The sequence below is a fragment of the Myotis yumanensis genome, unplaced genomic scaffold (assembly GCF_028538775.1).
Source record: "Myotis yumanensis isolate MYYU_CA2020_CCGP unplaced genomic scaffold, mMyoYum1.0.hap1 SCAF_13, whole genome shotgun sequence".
In the NCBI taxonomy this organism is placed as follows: Eukaryota; Metazoa; Chordata; class Mammalia; order Chiroptera; family Vespertilionidae; genus Myotis; species Myotis yumanensis.
Genome location: NW_027223764.1, coordinates 37001775 through 37024602, shown reverse-complemented (window position 1 = coordinate 37024602; position 22828 = coordinate 37001775). Strand labels below are relative to the sequence as shown.

Genomic DNA, 22828 nt, shown 5'->3' with positions numbered 1-22828 from the left:
CAATAACAGGAGTGAGCTTGGAACACTCTCCAGGCCCCACTGGGCTTCGACTGACTGCAGCCCCAGCTTACAGCTTGCCCACAACCTCATGAGAGACCCTGAACCAGACCACCCAGCTAAGCCACTCCCTGATTCCTGACCTTTAAAAACTGTGACATATAAATGTTAGTTGTTTCAGTTACTGCATTTTTAGGCAATTTGTTATATAGCAATATATAATGGTGAGTCACTACCTAAATAATAGATATATTATTCTTTATATTCTTCTGAATGTCTAAAATATTCCATAATAATTTAAATATATATCATGAAGATTTTCCCATGCTTAGCATCTTGAAACTGAAGTAAAGGGACCCGTTAGGGGTGAACACATTCCAAGGATTTAGACACTGTCTCTAATTTAGATGGACATTCTTATGGTCCCATGAGAGCACCCCCTAAAATAAACCATGCTTTGGAAGCGATAAACGTCATGAAATGAATTCCCCCTGAAATTAAAATAGCTACAGAATCAAAGATTTCTGGTAAAGGAACCGAACAGTACTACCTGGTTGATATTGATACAGATATAGAAGGAAGTTGCCAGAGGAAGAGGGACAAAAAAAACACACACACAAAAAAACAAGCAATTTTATTGCAGTGTTCTTTACTGACACTAGATGGTGATAAAGTTTTATCATGCACTTACTGTATATTTCAATTACACAGTTTGGCCTGGTACAAGTACTTTTAATAAGCAAAACTCAAAAAAGCTAAGGAGACCTTACTTCATTATTACTTAGTTAATACTATTTTGAATTATTATTTCTAAATGGGAACTAAAATTGAGTTGCTTGCATTGATTCCTGACCTAAACTCATTTTTGAAAGGAGAAAGCTTAAATAAAGTAAATGTATTTCTTTTCCACTTTATAAAAATTAATAGCTTAATAATTTAAATAACTGTACTCTGAGTATCCATTCAGCATACCTGAAATTTGGGATAATTTAGGCAGGGTTGAGTCATAGTTTACTTTTGAAAGATGGTACTTATGAATCAAACTAGAAAAGTACTCCAACAATTCCATTCCTTTCAAGTTATTTCCTATTGTAAGAGATTGTCTACTTTAATAATTAAGAGCACAGACCTTGAGACTAGATTGTGTAGGTTTAAATTCTAGCTCTACTTTGGATTATATATCAATCTACCAAATAAATGATTCATAATGTATATGTAATGTACTAGGGATAATACTTGGCATTTAGAAGTGCTATTTAAATATTATTGAAATGCCATTGTTATTATTATTCCATATATATTCCCTGTATCTGAAGTACAAAATGCTATGAAAATATAGACTAAAAACTGAAGCATGAAATCTAGGTCAGCTTCCCGATGTTACGCAATCAACAGATTCAAAGTCCACAGATAAAAGAGACAAAATTTGGAATTGTTCTTTCCTATTGACATAGAAGAGGAAAAACTAGGACTAGAACACAAACCAAAATCTCAATTCAATGAACTTTCCACTGCACTATGGCAAATAATTCTTATTTATTGACTGAAGAAATCCTAGAAGACAAGGATTTGGCAATATTGGCTGCTAGTTATATGATAGATAAAATTTTGAAATATAAAGAGACACTTTTGCCTGGCCGGCATGGTTCAGTGGTTAAGCAATGACCTGTGAACCAGGAGGTTATGGTTCGATTCTCTCATCATTGATGTGTTTTCTCTCTCTATCTCTTTCTCTTTTTCTCTCTCTCTCTCTATCTGCTCCCTTCCTCTTTGAAATCAATAAAAATATATTTTAAAACAATAATAAATAGACACTTTCATCCATCTACATTATTCTAACTATCACCACTCTCGATCTCATGAGGTGTTTTGCCTTATTTTCCTCAGAGAAGGAATGACATCACAGAATCCAGAAAACAGAATATTTTTAAATCTTAGGCTCAAGCATTAAATCAAAATGTTTAGAAGGAAAACCTGACATGTTAGAACAGAGCTCCCTCTGCTCTCAGACTCAAAAGGATTTGTCTGATGAGGAGGAGGATGGAGATTTGGGCTCCTGAGAAGGGACCCTAAGTCTGATCCTAAGCTGAGACCTCTGGTCAGAGGGAGGAATAAGAGAATGCCCAGAAATGTTTGGGGATTCTAGAGCATAATATTCTACCCCTCCCGCCCCCCCCGCCCCCCACACACACACAGGCACACTTCCAGCTGGAATCTGGGAGGTGCAGGACTCTCTAGAAGAGATTCTTGTGTCCAGCTGTACAGAAGTAGGCAGAAAATCTGCATGTTATGTCTAGGCAGATGGTCCGATAAGAGTCCCACAGAGTTCCCAAAGCCACAAAGTGGTGGTGGCAGAATGAGGCCAGGAATCTGATCTAGAAATAAATTGGAGAGACAAGCACAGAAGCAGAGTTTCTCCTGGTGAGCTGGGGAGCAAGCATTAGAATATTACCAACACACGGGGAGCCGCATGAACAAGGAACGGAGGAGCAACAGATTGAACGGCTCCTGACCATCAGAAACAAGGCAGGATGCAGCAGGAGCCGCCTCACAGAGTAGGTGTAGCCTTTAAGATATTGATTCAGCTGCTCTCACAGAGACCAAAAATAACAGAGGCTTAAGATAGAACAGTCTGTTCTATCACATAGAAGTTAGTGTAGCAGAAATCACCCAGGGGGCTACACCTTCTCTGCTCCACCAGGTCATCAGGAGCCTGGGTTCCTTCTGTCTTGTTGCTCCACCACTCCCCAGAATATCGACCCCATGCCTTCATAGAAACAAAGCTGGCTCGCCATCACCACATCTTCATTTCAGCCTAGGAGAAAGAGACAAAGAAATGTGAATAGCTGAGGGCCAGAAGACCCATTCACCACACATTGGCCAGCACGTAGGCACATGTCCATAACTAGCTGTAGGAGAGCCTATAAAATATAGTCACTAGGTGGGCAGTCATGTGCCCAGATAAGAATAAGATGGCTCTTTAACTGAAGAAGAAAAAAAAGAGAGAGAAAATTGATACTTGTAGATTAGTGATCTCTGCCACAATCAGTGCCTCACGAAAGCCAGGAGGGATGTATACAGAGGACAGGATTATACACGTTTGAATGCCCTGATACTACACAAATCCCTTGAATCTTAAATGCAACCTTTGGTACATATGGGGAGGCCTGAAATTTAGCAAAATTAAGTTTCTTCTACTCCATGCAATGGAGATATAAAATAGAAATGAAATTCAACTGTTGAAAAAAAAATGAAGAAAGATTTTTGTACTTTATTCATATTACTTGAATAACTTGAAAAAATAAAGCTGTAGTTCTTTACAAAACCTTGGCAAATTTTGATTTTGCAATTATGATAGTGTAACAATTTAATAGCAATAGAGACATTGTTAGATATATTTTTTAATTCTTCACTCTCCAATATAATTCTGCTAATTCACAGGGTAGGGCAAAAGTAGTTTACAGCTATTTGTATGGAAAATAATAATACAAGAATAAACTGTTTTTGCATACTCACAATTGTAAACCTACTTTTGCCACACCCTGTATTTATTCAGTTTATCTCCAAATTCCAATGCAATTTATTACAAAACTCCTTTACACAGGTGGCTAAAACAGGTGTGGTCACGTAATCAAGTAGTGTGTCTATAGACTGGCCAGTGTGTTTCAGATTGCTTTGAACAAAGCCTCTGCTCAAGCAAACAAAGATGACAAACAAGCCAATCGGATTGTCCCTCTTAGCCATCTGATCCAGAAATAGATTGAAGAGAGTATGACAGGGCTGATTGTAGAAGCAGAGAAGTCACAGAATCAGACCCTGAGTCAGCAGCGCCATTAGTTAAATAAATGTGTTTATTTAAATCACTGTGTGATGTGATATAGAAATCACTATTGGTACTTGGGCTACAGAGTCACAGAACAATTGATGTGCTCCCCTACATTTTCTGCTCCTTCTTGCAGTGAGGTTGGAGACATGTGTCTAGTTCTGGCCAGTGAAAGTGAGCAGAAGTGTCATGGATCAGTGGTATCCAGGGGATCCCTCCAACTCTTCCATCCCTTGTACAGTGACTTTGGAAGCCATGTGTTAATATGACAGCATCACAGATGGAGGAACCCGGGGTCTCTGAGTGGAAGAGAATCCTCGCTGACTGACTACATCATTTTGTATGAACAAGAAATAAATATGTGTTGTGGAAAGCCCTTGAGATTTTACAGTTGGTCTATTGTGGAAGCCAGTGGGTAGTTATCCAGACTAATAACTAAATGTTTCAGTGTTTTCCATCCTGTAATCATTCTAGTGATAACAATTGCGCAGTTGCAACTTGTTGTTAAGAAGAACCAGTAAGTCCAGAACAGTGGTTTACAGCTGATGTTTGTCCTGACCATGGCAGTGTCCATTCTGATTGTGCTCATGCCATCTCATTTGCTAAACATATTGCCCCATTTATAAGGAAACTATTCACTTGTGGTCTTCCATTTACACTATAAGTGAAAGCTTAAAAATGTAAAATAGCCCAGCCGGCCTGGCTCAGTGGTTGAGCATTGCCCTATGATTCAGGAGGTCATGGTTTGATTCCCAGTCAGAGCACATGCCCAGGTTGCAGACTTGATCCCCAGTGGGGAGAGTGTAGGAGGCAGCCAATCAATGATTCTCTTTCATCATTGGTGTTTCTCTCTCTCCCTCTCTCTTCCTCTCTGAAATCAATAAAAACATATTTTAAATTTTTTTTCTTTTTTATTTATTTACTTTTATTTTCTTTTTGTGTTTTTGTTGTTGTTTTGTAATCTTCATTGTTGAAAGTATTACATAGGTCCTCCTTTTCCCCCCATTAACCTCTTCCAGCCCACTCTTGTCCTCCCCACCCCCAGGCCCTCACCACCCTATTGTCTGTTCACTGGTTAGGCATATATGCATACAAGTTCATTGGTTGATCTCTCCCTACCCACCCTCCCCTGCATTTTAAGAAAGAAAACATTGTATCTTGCTTCCCAATAAATTACCTATGCCTGCTTTTTACTTGATCATTACTTGAACAAATTTAGAACAATTGTAATATATTTCATATACATTCCTGAAATTAAAATTTGTATTTCTTATACAGCTAAATAGCAAAAGAGGTAATCTAGCCACTAACATGAATGTTTTAAAGGATTAAATCCCATTTTCATTTGATTCTTTCTCACAAAACAAAAAGACTGTGCCTAATACTTTACTATAAAGAGAACAAAATTTCTCTCATTGCTTGTCTTTTGCAGGCTTATTATTGCAATTATTATAGTATTGTAGAACACAACGTATTCAAATAATAGAATTATTAACTAAAATGCATATTACCTTGTATTATACAAATCTTTCATATTCAATTATATACTAAAATATTTTCATTTAATATGCTAATAATAATATAAAAGGTTACCATTATTACAGAATGCAAAACGGAATTCTGAAATTTAAATATATACTCCATTATAGCCTGCTTTCCCCACAAGGCTAACAGCATGAAGTCAATTTCAACATCGAGGTAGATATTAGAAATTATTTTTAACCAATAAAAGAACAAAACCATTAACTCCCAGGCCAAGAGTTGATTGAGAACCTAAATATGACTGAAGTTATTTTTCTGAAATTTAACTTCTAGTAGAACATTTCTATATTGAAAAAATATGATTGGCCCTAGCCAGTTTGGCTCAGTGGACAGAGCATCAGCCTGCGGACCAAAAGGTCCTGGATTCGATTCCAGTCAAGGGCACGTACCTTGGTTCCAAGTTCAATCCCTGGCCCTGGTCAGGGCATGAATGGGAGGCAATCAATAGTTGTGTCTCTCTCACTTCAATGTTTCTCTCTTGCGCTCTCTCCTCTCTCTCTCTCTCTCTTTCTCCCCCTCCCGTACACTCTCCTTAAAAATTAATGAAAAAAATATCTTCACAACTCGAAGTGAGGATGAAAAAAAAAAAGTTTAGAACTTTCACACTAAAAAAAGAACTGGCATCTCCATGACCCACCTTCCCAAGTGGCAACAACTGGCTTGAGTTGAGTTGGGTAGAGCCTGCCCCTTTTTTGAGGACTCTTTCTCTTCAATTCATGACAATCCCTACCACTATGACTCGCTAAGACTGAGATACGGGATCAATTGCCACTTAGCACATTCTACTGGGCCTCCTCCTCCCGTAATCTGGCCTTTCTGACCTTTGAGTCTGTGGTAAAGGAGTCTGGTCTCCCCAGGAACGGTGAGGATGCATTATTCATAGACTAGAGGTCTGGAGCACGAAATTCATGCACTGGGGCAGGGGTCCCCTCACCCCGGCCTGTGCCCTCTCACAGTCTGGGAGCCCTCGGGGGATGTCCAACTAATGGCTAAGCCGGCAGTCAGACATCCTTAGCACTGCCCCGGAGGTGGGGGAGGCTCCTACCACCACTGCTGCGCTCACCAGCCGTGAGCCTGGCTCAGGGCTTCTGACTGAGCGGCACTCCCCCTGTGGGAGTGCACTGACCACCAGGGGGCAGCTCCTGCATTGAGCGTATGCTCCCTAGTGGTCAGTGCACATCATAGCGACCAGTCGTTCCACCATTCAGTTGATTTGCATATTAGCCTTTTATTATATAGGATGAGGCTTAGGGCATTTGTTGGAATGCCATGCAGCTGAATTCAGAAATAACGTAGAAGGTTAAATATATGAGGAAAGACCTTCACAGATCATCTCAAGCTCTTCATTGTCTGAAAGTGGAAACTGAAGTCCCAGGAGGCTGACTGTATCTTCACTCGAGGCTCCTTCTACTGGAAAAACAGAAACAGGAAACAGAAACAACTACAGAGAAAGCTACAGAGAAAGGAAGGCGAGTAGGAATGGCTACATTCACTATCTTCCTTTCCCTCCCCCCTCCACCCAGCACTCCCTCCACAGGCTGCGGCAAGCAGCCAACTGCAGCTTGCTGCATATTTAATTTAAACCTTTGTCTGCCCTGGCAAGGACAAAGTACAATCTGTTTTATGTAAAAAGTCTTCCCTGAGGAAAGCCTCAGCCTCCAGCTGCGAAACTGATTGATGTTCTTAAAGCCCCGAGGAACCTCTGCTGGGATCCCAGGCTGTGGTTTCTAAAAAAAGAGTTTGTGAAAGGGGAAGCACTGAAAACAATTTTTCCCCTTTATTGTGTTTCTCTTAATCTGGGAAAATTAGACTGAAACATGGTGGTGGTGGGGTGGGTATGCAAATAAAGATTATATTTTAAAAAGCAGATTTCAGAGTTACACCTGGGAGGGGCTCGGGGTGGCAATCTGCTGGGGGAGCCAGACCGGAGGCTTGTCTGGAAGCTTTATTTGCGTAGCCAGCACTCTGCTGTTTCTTAGATGGCCTGTTCCAATCAATAAAGATACTAAAATATCCTAAAGATGCTTTAGCCACACTTGAAGGAGACTGCAAGCATTGATTTCCATCATCTATATATTTTACTTAGGGTGTTTGTGAAATGTTCTAACCGAGATGAAAATCCATTTTATTTTATTTTGAGAATTGTGTGGTTTTCCTGATATCCTGTTTGGGAGACCCTGGTTTGGGGTGACACTCTTGCAAAACCAAACCAAGTCCAGTTTTGAAAATCCAGTCCTTGAGCTGCCTCTGATTCCTGAACTGGTCAGGGTCAGAGGAATTTCCCAACTTTCCGCTCCATCTCTTGTGATCTCTACACCAATCCAGGGCCCAGTGCACATACAGCAACACCAAAGTGCCCCCTGAGCCCCAGAAAGGGCAGAACCACTGCAAAAGTTCTGAGTGACCCTGGTTAACCCTGGAGGGCTGCCCTTTAGCTGGCCCCGAGCCTCACCTAGAGCAGGCTGCCTGTCAGGCCTGGAGGGGGGCATGGGTCAGGGCCTGCCTTCACCTTCTGGCTCAGGGAGCCGAACTTCAGCTTGGAGCCAGAACAAAGCCACTGCCAGGTCAGGGCTAAGGCGCTTGGGCTGGTCTTGGGATGGAGCCAGGCCCCAGAAACCATTGCCATGAGCCACCGGCTGGCTCTGGTCCCAGGAACATGTGCAGCTGTTATGCAGACCAGACTGGGCCTGCAGGCTGTCCCCGTGCCAGCCGCTCCATTAGGCCTCCCAGTCTCTGCTTCCGGCAGGCTCACACCCAATGGCCCGAGTACTTTGGCATCAGCCTGCCTTTGGGTGTGTCCTGAGGTGACTGACTAAATCTTCAGAAAAACCATGTGACCAGCTGGTTCTTATCACTCTGGACATTACACTGTGGTTCTAAAAATCCATACAGGACAAGGTGTATCATTTACAAGTCTCTGAAGTTCGTTGGCCTGATGAAAAGGAAAGAATCAACTATTTCCCTTAACTCTGTGTGGTCTAATTTAAGTGCCTGTTGTTAGTGCTCTAACAAGAACTACCCAGGCGCTGTGGCTGTTGAAATAGACATCTCTCCCCCATGTGCCCCAATGCTGGGCCACATTGATGAATGGCTACATTCACAGCTGTTTCTGGGAGTGTTTCCTGGTATTTGGCTATTAAGCTTCAGTAATAAAGTTAATAGCAACACAATCATATTGAAAAAGGTCAAAAAGAAGGGGAAATCTTTAACAACATTATAGTGCTCATTTTATATGCCACGTTGTCTTCTGTATTAGTGGCTATTCTCCAAAGTGACTGGTCTCATTGACCCTCTGGGAATTTGTTCTGAAATACGGAGCGTCCTTTCTTTCTAATGTTGTTCCTTCCCAGACCTGTGAGGTCCTCTCCAGCGTGGGTACAAATTCCAGCATTTGGATGGGTTGCACTTAGTCCATCTTTAGATTCTTTCATCACCAGGGAAAGGCCTGTACAACTTCCCAGTAAATTTTGGCCTTGAGGCACGTTCCCTGAGGAGAATAAAGGGCAGGATCCCACAATGGGGCCAGCGGGATCAGTCCCATGGAGAGCAGCCCAGTAGGGCTTAAGCTATGAAGACAAACAAGACAAGGTCTCTATGTTCAGGAACTCGTAAACTGGGGGAGGCCATGGATATGTAGCTTAACAAGGTGATAAGTATAAGCTAGCAGTGTGAAGCAAGTGCTAGAAGAACTCAAAGGAAGCAATGATTAATTGTGCTAGGTATGGGATTAAAGATCTGGGAATGTTTCCCAGAGAGAGTCATAGTTGAGCTGAAATTTAAAGGAAGAGCCAGCTTTGATCATGAGGAAACTTAGTGGGCAGAGTGCTCAGCAAGATGCATTCCAGGAAGAGGCATGATGTAGACATCTTCCAGACACTGAGAAGCGATGATATATGAAATTTGGGGAGCATAGCAGGTTGTCGGGTATAGTTGGAGTTCATGTTAACAGTAGGGGATGACATAAGACTGAAGAGCAAGGTCAGGCCAGATGGTGACTGTCTTGGAAAACAAACTCCCTGGACTTTATCCTGAAGGCAGTGATGAAGCATGGGATTTTATAGGACTGGCTAGGTCAAGGGTTTAGGTTAGTGTGCTTGACAAGCAAAATTGTCTAGAAATGACTCTGGGAGGTCACTTTAGGTGACCCTGACAGGCCAACTGGAGCAGGGGCCTCTCCCTTCTCCCTTCTCCCTTCTCCCAGTGGGATGGGCTGCCCAAACTCAGCTTCCTATAGGACTGGTGGCTTCCCACCCCCTACTCCACCCCACCCCCAAGCCAGACAAACTACAGACCTCCCTACAGGCCTCAAATCTCCTGAACTGCAAAATTGGCTTTCCTGGAAGACTCCTGAGAACATCTGACACCTAACTCAGCCTGCCTGGTGCCCCAGTATTTGTTTATAGCCCCACTGATAAGTTGTTCTCTCACTTTCCCTATATGGAAAGCGACAAGGAGTTAGGGTCCTTCTCCTGGAACATATATCCATATTCCTGTAGATCCTTTTCCTTGGATCAATGAGAAGCTGAGATAGCAGACTTCTGCTCTCCCCAGTGACATTTTCTTTGTAAATTTCTTGGGTGAAGCCTGTTTCTGAATCCATACCACAGGATTTGTAGAATGCTTTTCTGACCCTGGTGCTTTCTGACCACAGTGACCCAGGAGGCATCCACATTGCACCAACATAGGATGTCCTTGGAATGGAATAAACATTTTGACATTGTCAAGACTCTTCACGTTGTAACAAAAAAATCTCATTAACAATGGCTTTAAAATTGAAGGGGATTTTTGGTTCGAGTTACTGTTGAGGTGGACATAGGGTAATTAACCCAATGTTTCAATGAAGTTATCAGTGGCCCATTTCTTCTTTGCACTGCTTTCTATGGTATCAGCTTCATTCTAAGGCAGGCCCCCCTAATAGTTGTAGGAAGGCTGCCAGTCAAAATCAAGTCTCAAACATTCACATCCAATGGCAGAAAGTGCATCCAGATCAGCATTCCAACCCAGTGCCCTGAAATTCATCTTAGATAAGCTTATGTCACATATGTAGGCTCACATCAATTCATGCATTCACTTAACCAATATTTGTTGAATACCTGCTACTTGCCAACCCCTGTTCAAGATTCAGTTAAAATAGCATTGAATGATTTATTGACTTAAGCCAATTGGTACCCACTACTAGAACTAGGAGTATGTTCAGTTTTCCCCAAAGCACATAAACTGTATAGGGGTAGGATGAGTACTTGTATAAACACCTCTCTGGTATTAGAAAAGGAGGAAGAGGGAATGGATAATAGTTAGGCAGCCAAAAAACTCTTCTACAGTCTTGGTACTGAAAGGGTGGGCTATGGATTGGCATCATTGGCATCACCTGAGAGCTTACTATCAATGCAGACTCTTAAGTAATACCCCAATTTTATGAGATTAGAATCTGCATTTTAACAAGATCCCCAGTGATTCATATGAACACAAAACTTTGAGAAGCACTCATCTACAAGATAGATAAAAAGCATGTTATGATTGGGGCTATAGAGAAAAGAAGTTGGAGAGCAAAGCAAATGGTGTCTCTGTAGCAGACACAAGCTGGGATGGCTGCCAGCTCATAACAGTTCTCCCAGTGGGAATAATGCAGATAGCCCCTCTGTCAGAGATGATTCATCCCAGGGGAGATACACCTGCCACACTGGGCTAATTAATGGATCATTCTTCCGGGCATCTGAAACATGAATGGTGAGAAAGAATATAGACTATTGGAGCAGAGTTGCAATTTGACAGAGTTGTAGGAGCTCCAGAAGTACCTCATCTGAGCCCCACAAAGTACTCTGAGACTTCGTTATTTGGCAACTCCTTTGATTCATCATCCCCTAAAATTTTTCCTTTAGCTTAAGTCTTTCAAAAGAGATTTATATTGGTTGCCATCAGAGTAACTACTTTACATAGCTTTGACTTTCTCAGTATAGTTATCTACTGAGGAAGAGAGTGTTCGGTCTGCCTTGTGAGGAAGACCATAGTTAATCCTTTTTAACATAGAGTGTCAGATACTTCAGTTGCTTTTCTCCAGGCTTCCAAACTTGACCCTCAACACAGCCATGAATACTGAACTTCATTCACAATTGACATAAGCATTAAAAATTTTTTTATAATATTTTTTAAATTCTACATATCCTAAATATGCTCATGGTTTTCATAATAAATGTTCCTTTTTGTTTACTTTCTGTATATAAATTAATGTATCTTTCTAGAAAGATCAATCAATGTATCCTCTTTAATCTGACCATCTATTGTTAACTTCTTTCAAATACAGCTGCCTTTTATAAATATATCTACCAAATGATTGAATTGTTGTTATACCAATTTTTCTTCTTTTACATGCAAAATGTTTTCAATCAAATGTTGGCTAATAGCTAAGCTATTTGGAAATTAACAACCCTAATAGATGGGAACAACAATACAGTCATTTAAAGCTTAATTACTGCTTCAGGCTCATTGTGAGAAAATCAAGGCTTTCTTTATTAGTCTGATTATGTATTCCTTGGAGTATTTCATCTTTTTCTACAATATTCTCATTTTGTTCTTTTAAAACACACACACAACCCTAATACAATAAAACAACGAAGAGGTCAAATCTAACAAGGAACAAACATGACATCACATAGGGAAATGAGTCACTGTGCATCAGACTGGGAACTGAGTCAGGACCAAACTGACTCATGTCGTTCTGGGCCAAGAACCAATTCTAGTTATATCATGCTGGAAAATGACTCATTTTCTACCTTATTAGCTTCCCTCAACATCAAATCAACTGCAAATTGGAATAGGTCTTATGAAACTCAAGTGGCTCTGTTTGAGCCATTACTCCCTACTGGTGCACAGAGCATTTCTGTGTATGAAACCAACTGGTTGTTTGGCCAAAACTCACAAGCCCAACCTTGTCAACAGTGTGGTGCACTTATCTGAGCTGATCACCTCTAAACATAACAGTATCCATTATCTTTATAGTCTCCTTATAGTAAGCACATTTCTTGATAATCTATTGGTTGATTGAAAATCTGTTATCATTCATGTAGGTTTTTTAATGTTTATTGCAGAAGATAAATCTGAAAAAGCAACTACTCAGTACTGTTGTTAATAGGAAAGTCAAAGTTCAGCAATAGCTGACAGCACTCTTTTCTGCCTTGTAGCTACCTCTGCAATGAAACCGAGTACAACAGAAAGTTGCTCTGATAAAGAATTCCAGCTAAAATTGAAAAGGAAGACAGGGGAAAACTAGAGCTTGAAAATCATGAGCTAGTTCTCAAAGCATCTTAAATAAGTGCCGTATTAAGAACTATAATTACTGTTAACACCTGGAAGTCTAAAATGGATTCTTTTTTGATGTATGCATTGTTTTTAACAGAGTCTCTTATGTAGCTGATCTAGCCACAAACATATAGAAATTTCACATACATATCCAGAAGTTCTGACAACATCGCTGCCATTCTTCCTTATGGCAATTGGCTAGGACAGAACCTCAGTTAATACCTTTAGAGAGGACATTTAAAACTCTCTCCAATAATCGCCAGTTCTCCACAGTCTCCACTATTCTCTTTTGTCTTAACCAGGTTCATTCCACATTACTTGCTTGACCCTTGATAGGTATTTGAGTTTGTAACCCCTGATAAGTAGATTCCTAAATTTATTACTACTAAATACATTTTTTAAAAATAGAAAATTCCAAAAGAAAGCAAATATTTTATTTTATTAAATATTTTTTATTGACTTTGGGGAGAGAAAAGGAGAGGGAGAGATAGAAACATCAATGAGAGAAAAACAGTCTTGCAGGCCCCCTACTGGAGATCGAGCCCACAACCTGGGCATGTACCCGGACAGGGAATTGAACCAGTGACTTTTGGTGCATAAGAAGACACTCTAACCAACTGAGCCACACTGGTCAGCAAGAAAGCAAATATTTAAAAAGCTTGTCCACATTGCAGCTTGGCCAATTTTTCAGTCAGATCTTCCTTTATTAAACATGTATTGGGCATCTTATTTGTATAAGACAATGTGCTAGATGTTATACATAAAATGTAAGATACTGTACTTGCCCTCAAGTTTCTATGATATAATTGAACAGACAGGTCATACAAGCAGTTCTTTCTCCAAAATTCTATCTTAAAAAGCCCTAAAATGAGTCTCAGAAACTTTATATAACTTACCCAAAACTACAGAAACTAGAGATTATTTTTCATCATACAGGAAGCTTTGTTTTCTATCAAAAATATTGAATAAGTATAATGAACAACATAAACTGATGGACAAAAATAGAACCAGAGACATAGAAGCATCAAACAGACTGTCCAACCTATGAGGGAAGGCGGGGGCGTGAGGGGGTAAGAGATCAACCAAAGGACTTGTATGCATGCATATGAGCATAACCAATGGACACAGACAGTAGGGGGGTGAGGGCATGTGCTAGGAGGTGGGAGCAGCTGGGGAGAGGTCAATGGGAGGGAAAAGAAGACTCATAATACTTTAAACAATAAAGAATTTAAATTTTTTTTAAAAAAGAAATAAGGCAGAGAGTTTTCTAAATTAAAGAAAAAGTAAAAAAGAAAAATATTGAATAACCTAGTATTTGAGTGGTACTGTATTCTAGGATTTAATGTTCTATAGGGAAGTCTTTTCCTCAAGAAGGCTATATTTTATTAGGACTGCAACTCTTCTGCAATATCATCCTTGACTTAATTATTCTAACCCTGAACCAAGGCTATGATCCAGCTGAAGAAGAGTAGAGGTTTTCCCCAAGAAAACCTCTACATAATTCTGACTAGTGACCACAGGGAACGTTTTAACAAGAAAGTAGTGGTGGTGGTGGTGGGGCCGGGTAAGAGGGAAGAGAAAAATTAAACCAAAAAGTTCCAAAGAGGTGGGACTTTAAGCAGGTACTCAAGAGCCACAGGCTGGCTCTGGATAACCTTCAGTATCTGTGGTCCCTGACCCTTCGATTCCTAAACCCACATGAAGGTTTTGCCAATATTGGGGATCAAGAGAGCTCAGTTAGGGTTAGGTGGTGACTTCTGTGTGAGTGTTCTTAGCCTATTCACTACATGAGCCATTCTTTCCCTTCCTGTTGCGTCCACACTTCCCCATCCTACTCTGATCTGTATTGTGGACCAGAGGGGGCTGATCTCTGCTGTTTGCTTTTCCTAAGCTCCTGTGTCACTGGCTGCCCTCTGTGATTGGCCAAAGGGAGACATTGGCATGAGACTGTGGAGGGGGTGGGGAGTGAGGAGAAACCTGAGGCCACAGCTCCCTCCACCTTGGATGGCTTCTCAGGTGACTGATGGTCTCCTCTCTGGCTTTAGCTCCTGCTGGACAAGGCTGTCATCGTTCCAGCTTACTGGTCGCTGCCCTGGCTGCTGGGGCCTTACCTGTAACTCTGCCTCCTTCACCTCTCTCTCTGTTGATAAAGCCCTGTTTTGGTCTTAGCTTCTCTATCACCTGTGTAAACAATTCCCGTATTTAATTTCTTCTCTTGTAAATACTTAAAGTGGTTTCTGATTTCCTTACTAGATCTTGAGAGAGGGATATATTTGATTTATGAAAATGGTAATTTGCCAAATAGTGCAGTTACAATATTCAAGAGTAGAGCACATTACTAAGTCTTTCCCCCTTCAATATGCAGGAATTGCATAAATGACCATTCAAAGAAAAAAATCCATCTCACAGAGCTTTGGGGAAAACCAGGCCACCAGCTGAGTAGGAGCAATTGTAATACGAATCCACTGTCCTCACAGTGTGTTATAAGCAATCAAGTGTCCCGCAGTCATCATATGCTTTGCTCATCATCTATGAGAAACTACAAGTATGTAATGTGCTGTGCACACAGCTCAGCCCACGAACGTGGGTGTGCCGAGAGCTCTTGAAATTCTTGAGTTTATTTAAATTAACAGAAAATTTAAAGAGGTAGTGAGAGAAGATAAAAGTAGAAATATTTCTATTGGCAAAAAAAAGAGGAAGGAAGAGATGAAAGTCAGAAAGAGAAGGGTTAAAAGGAGCCAGCTCATGGGGTCCCTTGGTCTGTAGGGCAATGCACTCAACCCCCACTGTGGAACACGGAACAGAAAGGGAAGGAACAAATGGCCAAATGAGGAAGCAGCAAAAGTGCTAGTTCCTACTTAATTAGGCGACCTTCTTGGGTCACAATTTATTTGAAATAACCACATTTGGGAAAACATATTCTCAGACAAAAATTCAAAGCTGCATTTCACAAAAAACAAAGAATGATTTGCAGATTGACTTCCCTTTGCAAATCAAAATATAAAAAGTTTCTCTCTTTTAACGCATTTGGTAAAGGATGGCTTACATACTAAATTTCTCCTATCTCTTGGATTATAATTCATAAAAAATTATACAAATTATACATATACATGCAAAACGTATGCATATATTAAATATATATACACAAAAATATACAATGATGTATAAAATTCTAAGTCACTAAACCAAATCTTCTTTGTCCCATCATCTAGAACCTGTTGTTTTTTTAGAATATATATATAGACACACCCCAAACACTTCTCAATGTATTTTCTTAACAAATTCTCTTTATTAATAGAAATTGGGCTGAGATTTTTAAATGTTCTATATTCACCTACATTGTTCCATTAAGAATGTAATAAAAATGCAGGCACAGGCTGCAAATACTAAATTGGAAAAACAGCTGTGCTTTTGACATTGTCCTGCTGTAGTAAAAAGGCACCCAAGACAATCCCAGCAGCTGGCATCCTCTACATGGTGTGCTCATTACCACAAATAAATAAAGTCAGTAAATTACTGGCAGAGCACAGGGGACCAGGATGAGTCTAGGAAATAACCCTTTCATCAAACTCTCTGCACATTGTATATTGTCTGGGCAAAAAGCAAATAATGATGATCAATGGAGAATTAATATTTTAGTCAAAGAGGACGAGAGATTAATGCATACTATAAATTATTAACCAGCACTTCTACTCTATCCCCTTGGCACAGCGGGAAGTAGGCTTCTAAAGAAACAGGATACATATCTTCTACTTACCTAGCAATATTGTCTTCAACCCATGAATAATAGTCATTAAGATGCACATTTCTGAGACGCTCATGAGGGAAATGTATACCTGAATTTCTCTACCTTTCTATAACAGAATGTAAGCAAAACATAAACATTTCCCTGTTTATATTTGTAGAAACATATGTGTGTTGTGTTATCTGTCTATAAATATTACAGTGCTGTGGCAGGGAAACAATCATTGGGCTGGGAAGCAAGACCCATCCGTTCTTGCTCTCCCTTGGCTATGACCAGCAGTGACACCTTAACTTCCCTGGGCCTCAGTTTTCTCAACTGAAAACTAAGAGGTTGGATCACAGATGACCTTAAATGACCTTTGCAGCCTTCAAGCTCTGCAGAAGGGCTTCATCATAAGCAAATAGTAGAAAGAACTAGAAGATAGTTGCAACCAGATCTCCAGCAGAAAAAAATTTACATAAAAATTGTTCAGTTCGTGAAGCCAATGAAATATATAATGGCACGGGAGAAAATGTGTATGCATATATAAAATCATATGCACATGTAATCATATGCACACATGCTGTTCCTTTAGTGAAAAAAAGTAATAGTTAACCAATAATTGTACATTTAAATACATTCTATATTTACATATCAGTAGCATGCCATGAAAGTTACACAAGAAATTACCAAATAATTAGCATTCAAACTTCAGAAGCAGTAATACTTGAAATATTGAACAATCACAGACTTGCAATTTCCTGGATATGCAATTCTACTAAACAAAAGGCTGGCAGCCTGCACTGTGTATAGTGCTGTAGGAAACCCTAAAATAAATGACTTGGAACCTGCAGAGCCCACCACAGGAGAGAGGGAAACACTTATCACTTTTCATAATACAAATCAGGCCTCAATAAGGTTATTTATAAGTAATGTTACTTATACCCTAAAGAGAACACAGAGCCAGGGAAAAGGGAGACCCTGAGAGAGACCCTTCTGATCCTTTAGGACTTGTTTTGAAAATTAAGCCTCTGAATCACTGCTATGACACAGGAGAAGGTTTACATTTTGGGAAGGAATCCAGTCCTGTCAGAGCTTAGAGAAGTTTGGAGACGAACTAGTCCTATTCTCCCATTTTATAGGTAAAGAATGTAAGGTCAGAAAGGGTAAGTACCTTGCCCTGTACTATTGGGCAGAGTTGGACTGAAAATGAAGTCTTCTAACTCCCAGTCTGGTTTGCTTTCCCTCACCGCTTCCCTTTTTTCTGTGTGGGTCCAAAACAAATTATTCCCTGCCTGACAGCGCAAATGGTCCTCCTGGAATGAATAGAGTATACTGTTACCTCTCCCTCCCTGAGAAGTCCTTCCCAAGCCATAAAGTTTTTCCCAAGCTGACTAATGCTTTGCTTGGTCAGAACTGTTTTTAAGCCGTCATTCTAAATACCATGTCCCAGCTGAGCAATCTGGGAATCGGACTATTCATACCCACGGACTTGCCTGTGTTCCTCCCAGGGTGGAAGAGCCAGCATGGCCTGTGTGATGTATGTAGGTCAGTGACTCAGCCACAAAGTATCACACAAGAGAACAGTAGCTCCCTTGGGGTTCGTTGTTAGGTGAGCTATAAATCTCCCTGTGTCTCAATTGTATCTGTTACAGAGGGACAAATATTCATATAAATTTCCAAGACTGTGGAGATAGAAAATAATATATATTTTAAATCTGATTCTATAGACACAGATTTCATTCTTCAAGTAGAAAGCAGATACTTTTAATTTTATTAAAAATTACCTCATTAATTTCCTCCTTTCATGAAAGAAAAAAAAAAAGAGAACCAGAAAGATTTTGATTTGTTCAATGTCACACAGCTGGTGTGGTTCTAAGTTCAGGCTAAAAACTGGACCTTTTGACATGCAATGTGGTGCTTTAGGCTCCATGCCATGCTGCTCACTCTAATCAAAGTGCTTCATAAATGTGCCGATGTAGAACATGTAAAATAACATACTCATATTGAGTCTTGGTAAGACACACGATGGCAGTCTCCTACACTATCAAGACATAGTCCCCCCTCCGCTCCTGCTTCCCAAATTAATTGTGTTTCTCGTAAATTATGTGGTAGACCTTACCATATAATTTCAGATACAGAGACGGACTGAGAGTCATCTCTTACAACCTAACAATTTGAGATGATCAAGCTGGGTCATGATGAGAGAGGAAGCAAGTGGAGGAGGGGCTGACTGTACTAAAATAGTGCTTTATAGAGCTGGGGGTTCACAGACCACAGAGGCAGCTCTAACCCTCCCTGTCTCTTTCCCCCACTCAACAAGGGAATTAGTAGACCTCACTCTCACCCTCTTCCACAAATATGAGTCAAACTTGGAGTTAGCTTTTGGTGATTTAACTCAGGCTCCTAATCGTGGGACAATACCTGGATGAAAATGACAGGTGTGGAGAAATAGACTCAAAGTGTTAAGGTTCCAACTCTCCACTGGGACTGGTCATTATTTGGTACTTGCCTGGAAGGCTGCTCCTCTCCATATCCCTCGAATATAATATTCTGTTGAAGAATAAGTACTCTTCTACTCTTCCTTGTTATGCTCTGCAGAAAAGTGCTTTAAAACAACATACAGGAAATGGACTCTTCAGGAAACATCACCCAGAGCTCTGCTATTGAAGGAGGAGGGAGAAGGAAAGTGGGAAGAGGGTAGGACAGTGGTTAGCGGTCATCAAAGTTTCTGGGAAGACTAGGCTAGCAGGGAATGGAAGCATCTTGGAGGAGTTACACTATTTCCTTGTGTTAGGTTGGGTTTGGATGCCAGAACTGCCTCTTAGACCACTCTTCTCTGGACAAAACAACAGCAACATTTCAAAATAAGAAAAGAAGGGTTCTTCTCAAAGACAGGAGTCACTTCACAAACTTGAAATCAGACCACACTGAAGCTCCGTCTGCAAAAATAATGGTTTTTCCTGACATTTTAAACAGCACAACTGAACGGCTCAATGTTGCATTTGACATTTAAAAAATCATCCATCTCCAAAAAACTTATTGGCAAATCGTCTCAGTTCCCAGAATTAGCAAAAGTAGTGTGCAAGAGAATTCATTCTGCAAGAACCCAAACCATTTTAAAAAAGAAGCCCAGGACACTGAGAACTGGCTGTTACCTCCACTGAACTGGATCTTCCCCTTAGCTCGGGCCCTGCCTGCCCCCCTTCTATAAACCAATTACTTTTCTGGTAATCAGCCTCCTCATGACAAGAAGGAAGAAAAATCAGTCTCAGCTTACTACACTGTTATAGTAAGAAGATAGCTACACTAGATAAAGAGAAAATTAAGTTACTCGGTGCAAGCAGCTGAAAAGCAGGTATTTTGGATCGAGGTTGTCTCAGAGGGGAATTTTGCCTACTCTGCAGACTACAGACTGTGCAATCTTGGGCTCATTACTTAACCTTTCTGTGACTTGGTTTTCTCATTCTAAAATGGGATAGTAATAGTACCTATCTCATTGGATTGTAAAGATGATCAAATGGGTTAATATTTGTAAAGTTCTTGGCACAATCTGCCAGAGTAAATGCTATATACTTATTAGAAAATAATAAACAACACATGTATTTAACTTTTTCCCCTTTTTATTGAATTTATTGGGGTGACACTGGTTAACAAAAATATATAGGTTTTAAGTGCACAATTCCACAACACATCATCGGTACACTGTATTGTGTGTTCACCACCCAGAGTCAAGTCTCCTTCCACCACCATTTTATATGTATCTTTTTTCAGATCATTTGTGTACTGATTCTCACTGTATGTGGCCCAAGCTTAAGCCCATCAATGTATCATATTTCTCCTGGGCTCTGTGATTGCTCTGTAGATGGCATACAGTCCCAATCAGAGCCAATAGGATGATATAAGTCTATTTCTGGAACTCCTGGCTCTTTCCTAGTGATCTTGAATCTGAGAGGACATAAAAGTCTGGACCTACTACCACCATATTTCAAATAGAAAGCAAGAATATGCCTGAGAATAACAAAGTGAAGCAAATCCATGATAAAGACAATGGGTATGTTAACACTATTTGAATTTTTGGATCATGGGATGCCTGAAGTTGAATCTCCTTTAGTCTTCTTAATTACAGGAGCAATAATTTCCCCCTTTCCTTAATTTATTAGGCTAGGTTTGGGGGGTTTTGTTCTTTTAATCACTTGCATTTAGAATATACCAATTGGTACATCTTACACTATAACTCAGGGCCCATAGTAAGTATCATGGAAAAAATTATATCCTCATCTGCATTTAAAAATGTCAAGTTCTGGCTTTGTGATTTTTGTCAGGTCACTTAACTTTTCCTGGTCTCAGTTTGCTCATCTGAAAATCAGAAATTGAAATAAATAATCTTTATGGAGCCTTCCAACTGTAAAATTTTATGACTGTGCCTTAAATTAAGGTCTTCTTGGCTACCTTTATGGTTGCTCTTAAGTTCACTTTTTCTATTCACTACAAAGCCAAGAATAATTCCAAAAGAATGGTTTGTTTGTTGGTTGGTTGGTTGTTGGGCATTTTTAAAAAAATTCTTTTAAGCATCTTTATTGATGCACTTTATAAAACAACTTCCATTAAGTTCCATATAAACTGCAATCAAAAAAGTAATTTACTTTGCCAAAGAAGTTATCTGAAGTGGCAAGTTATTTTTTGTAACATGCAGAACAGTACAATGTAAGCATGCATTCGGATGCAGGTGCTCCTGTGTCCTATGGAGTTACTTTGAAGAGCTTGCTAAGGTCTGCAGGCAGTTTATGGAGTACAATTATTTTCTTCACAATTTAGGTACATGCGAATAAAAATGATACTTATGAATAGGGTATTTTTCTCACAAAAGCTCAGGCAGCTTTTGTTGAATGCTATCTGTGTCGGTACACTTGTTACACCTTGAACTGTACTAAGAGAAACAGACAGCCAGGAGTCCATGTGCATGCTAAAATTTGAAAAAACCTTCCACACATGTTGAGTTCCAAGAAAGGGAAGAGGGTAAAAGTCTATGCAATCATTCATCATCTTACATTAACAGGTCACACCACGACACTGTATATGACACGGGAGCAAATTCCCTTCACTGCTTTCAGTCAAGGCCAGTGGTGTCTACAGTGGAGGATGGAGGTGGAGCAAGCCTAGGACAGGATAAAAGTTAATTAAGTCTGCATCTCATGTATAGTTGTCCTTGTTCTGTTCTGGAATGTTTCTCAGACATCTGAATTAGAACTGAGGTCTGCATTGATTTCATGTCTGTAATGATACCCTTCCATGTGATCACTGCAGGCATCTCTGATGTCATGCATCCATCTTTTTTTTTTTTTTTTTTTTTTGCATCCACCTTTTTTATCCCCTCACAGTTCAAATGCAAAACTAGTAGGACAATGGCACCGACCAGGGCGAAAACAATACATAGGAAGACAAAAGAAGTTCACAGGAATGGAGGGAGGATAGGGTCGCCATCCAGGTTGGAGCTGTTACATTCCAGGAGGGCCAGATCCTCATTTTTTTTCTGGGAATGCAAAGGTGAACCTGGATTTGCTCTGCACTGTCTCTGTCTCCTTGAGCCAGGCCACCATGTGGCAATCACAGACCCAGGGATTGTTGTCCAGGAAGACCCTGACTTGGGACAGACCTTGCAAGTCTGCCAGGGTGCCATTGTGAAAAACTTGAGGGCATTGTCCTCCAGGTGTAGGCTTTCCAGGTGTGTCAAGTTGCAGAAGGATGCTTGCATCAGGCTCACCAGCGAGTTGTTGCGCAGGTCCAGGTGCCTAAGGCCAGGCAGTTGGGCCAAGAGCATGGCGGGGGTAGATAGAGAAAGAGGTTGGTGGTCAGCTCTAGGAGGCAGAGCCCACGCAGTGCCTGGCCAGCTTCCCAGGCAGTTAGCCATAGAGAGCTGAGCACAGAGGAGATTGTCTAGTCATCGTCTACCATGATAGCCATTTCTCTTCCCCTGAGCCCACATATTCTGTGCTATCTCAGAATGATTGCTACGTTATGTATGCATTTGTGTATGTGGGGAGGAAGAGTGAAGAACTGTGGTACTTAATGCAGAATGTGTTTACAGAATAACTAGAGAACACCTAGCAGTTGAACTCAGTTTGATGACTGGAAAAGGAAGAAAAAGGATGATTTCTGAGCAATTTAGATAGATGTCTCCTCATCTAAGAACTAAAGATCATCTGCATAATTCATAAAAAAGATCTTCAAACTATACAACTTAATTTTAGACATAATTCTTCTGACTTGATATCCACACTTTCACATTTCCCCTCAATAACATTTGCTAAAGTGTATTTACTTTGATTTAACAAACACAGAAAGAGTGCTTATTATGTGACAGCACTATTTTAAGTGTTCTATAAATATTACCTCCTTTAATGCTTATAATCACCCTATAAAGTACACAGAGGTTGCCCATGTCC

At 40.3% G+C, this 22828-nt stretch overlaps 1 pseudogene; it reads right to left on the bottom strand.

Moving 5' to 3' along the window:
* LOC139022187 (acyl-coenzyme A thioesterase THEM4 pseudogene) overlaps window positions 1-22203 on the bottom strand; it is a 38472-nt pseudogene extending 16269 nt beyond the window's left edge.
* Window positions 22204-22828: the final 625 nt, after the last annotated feature.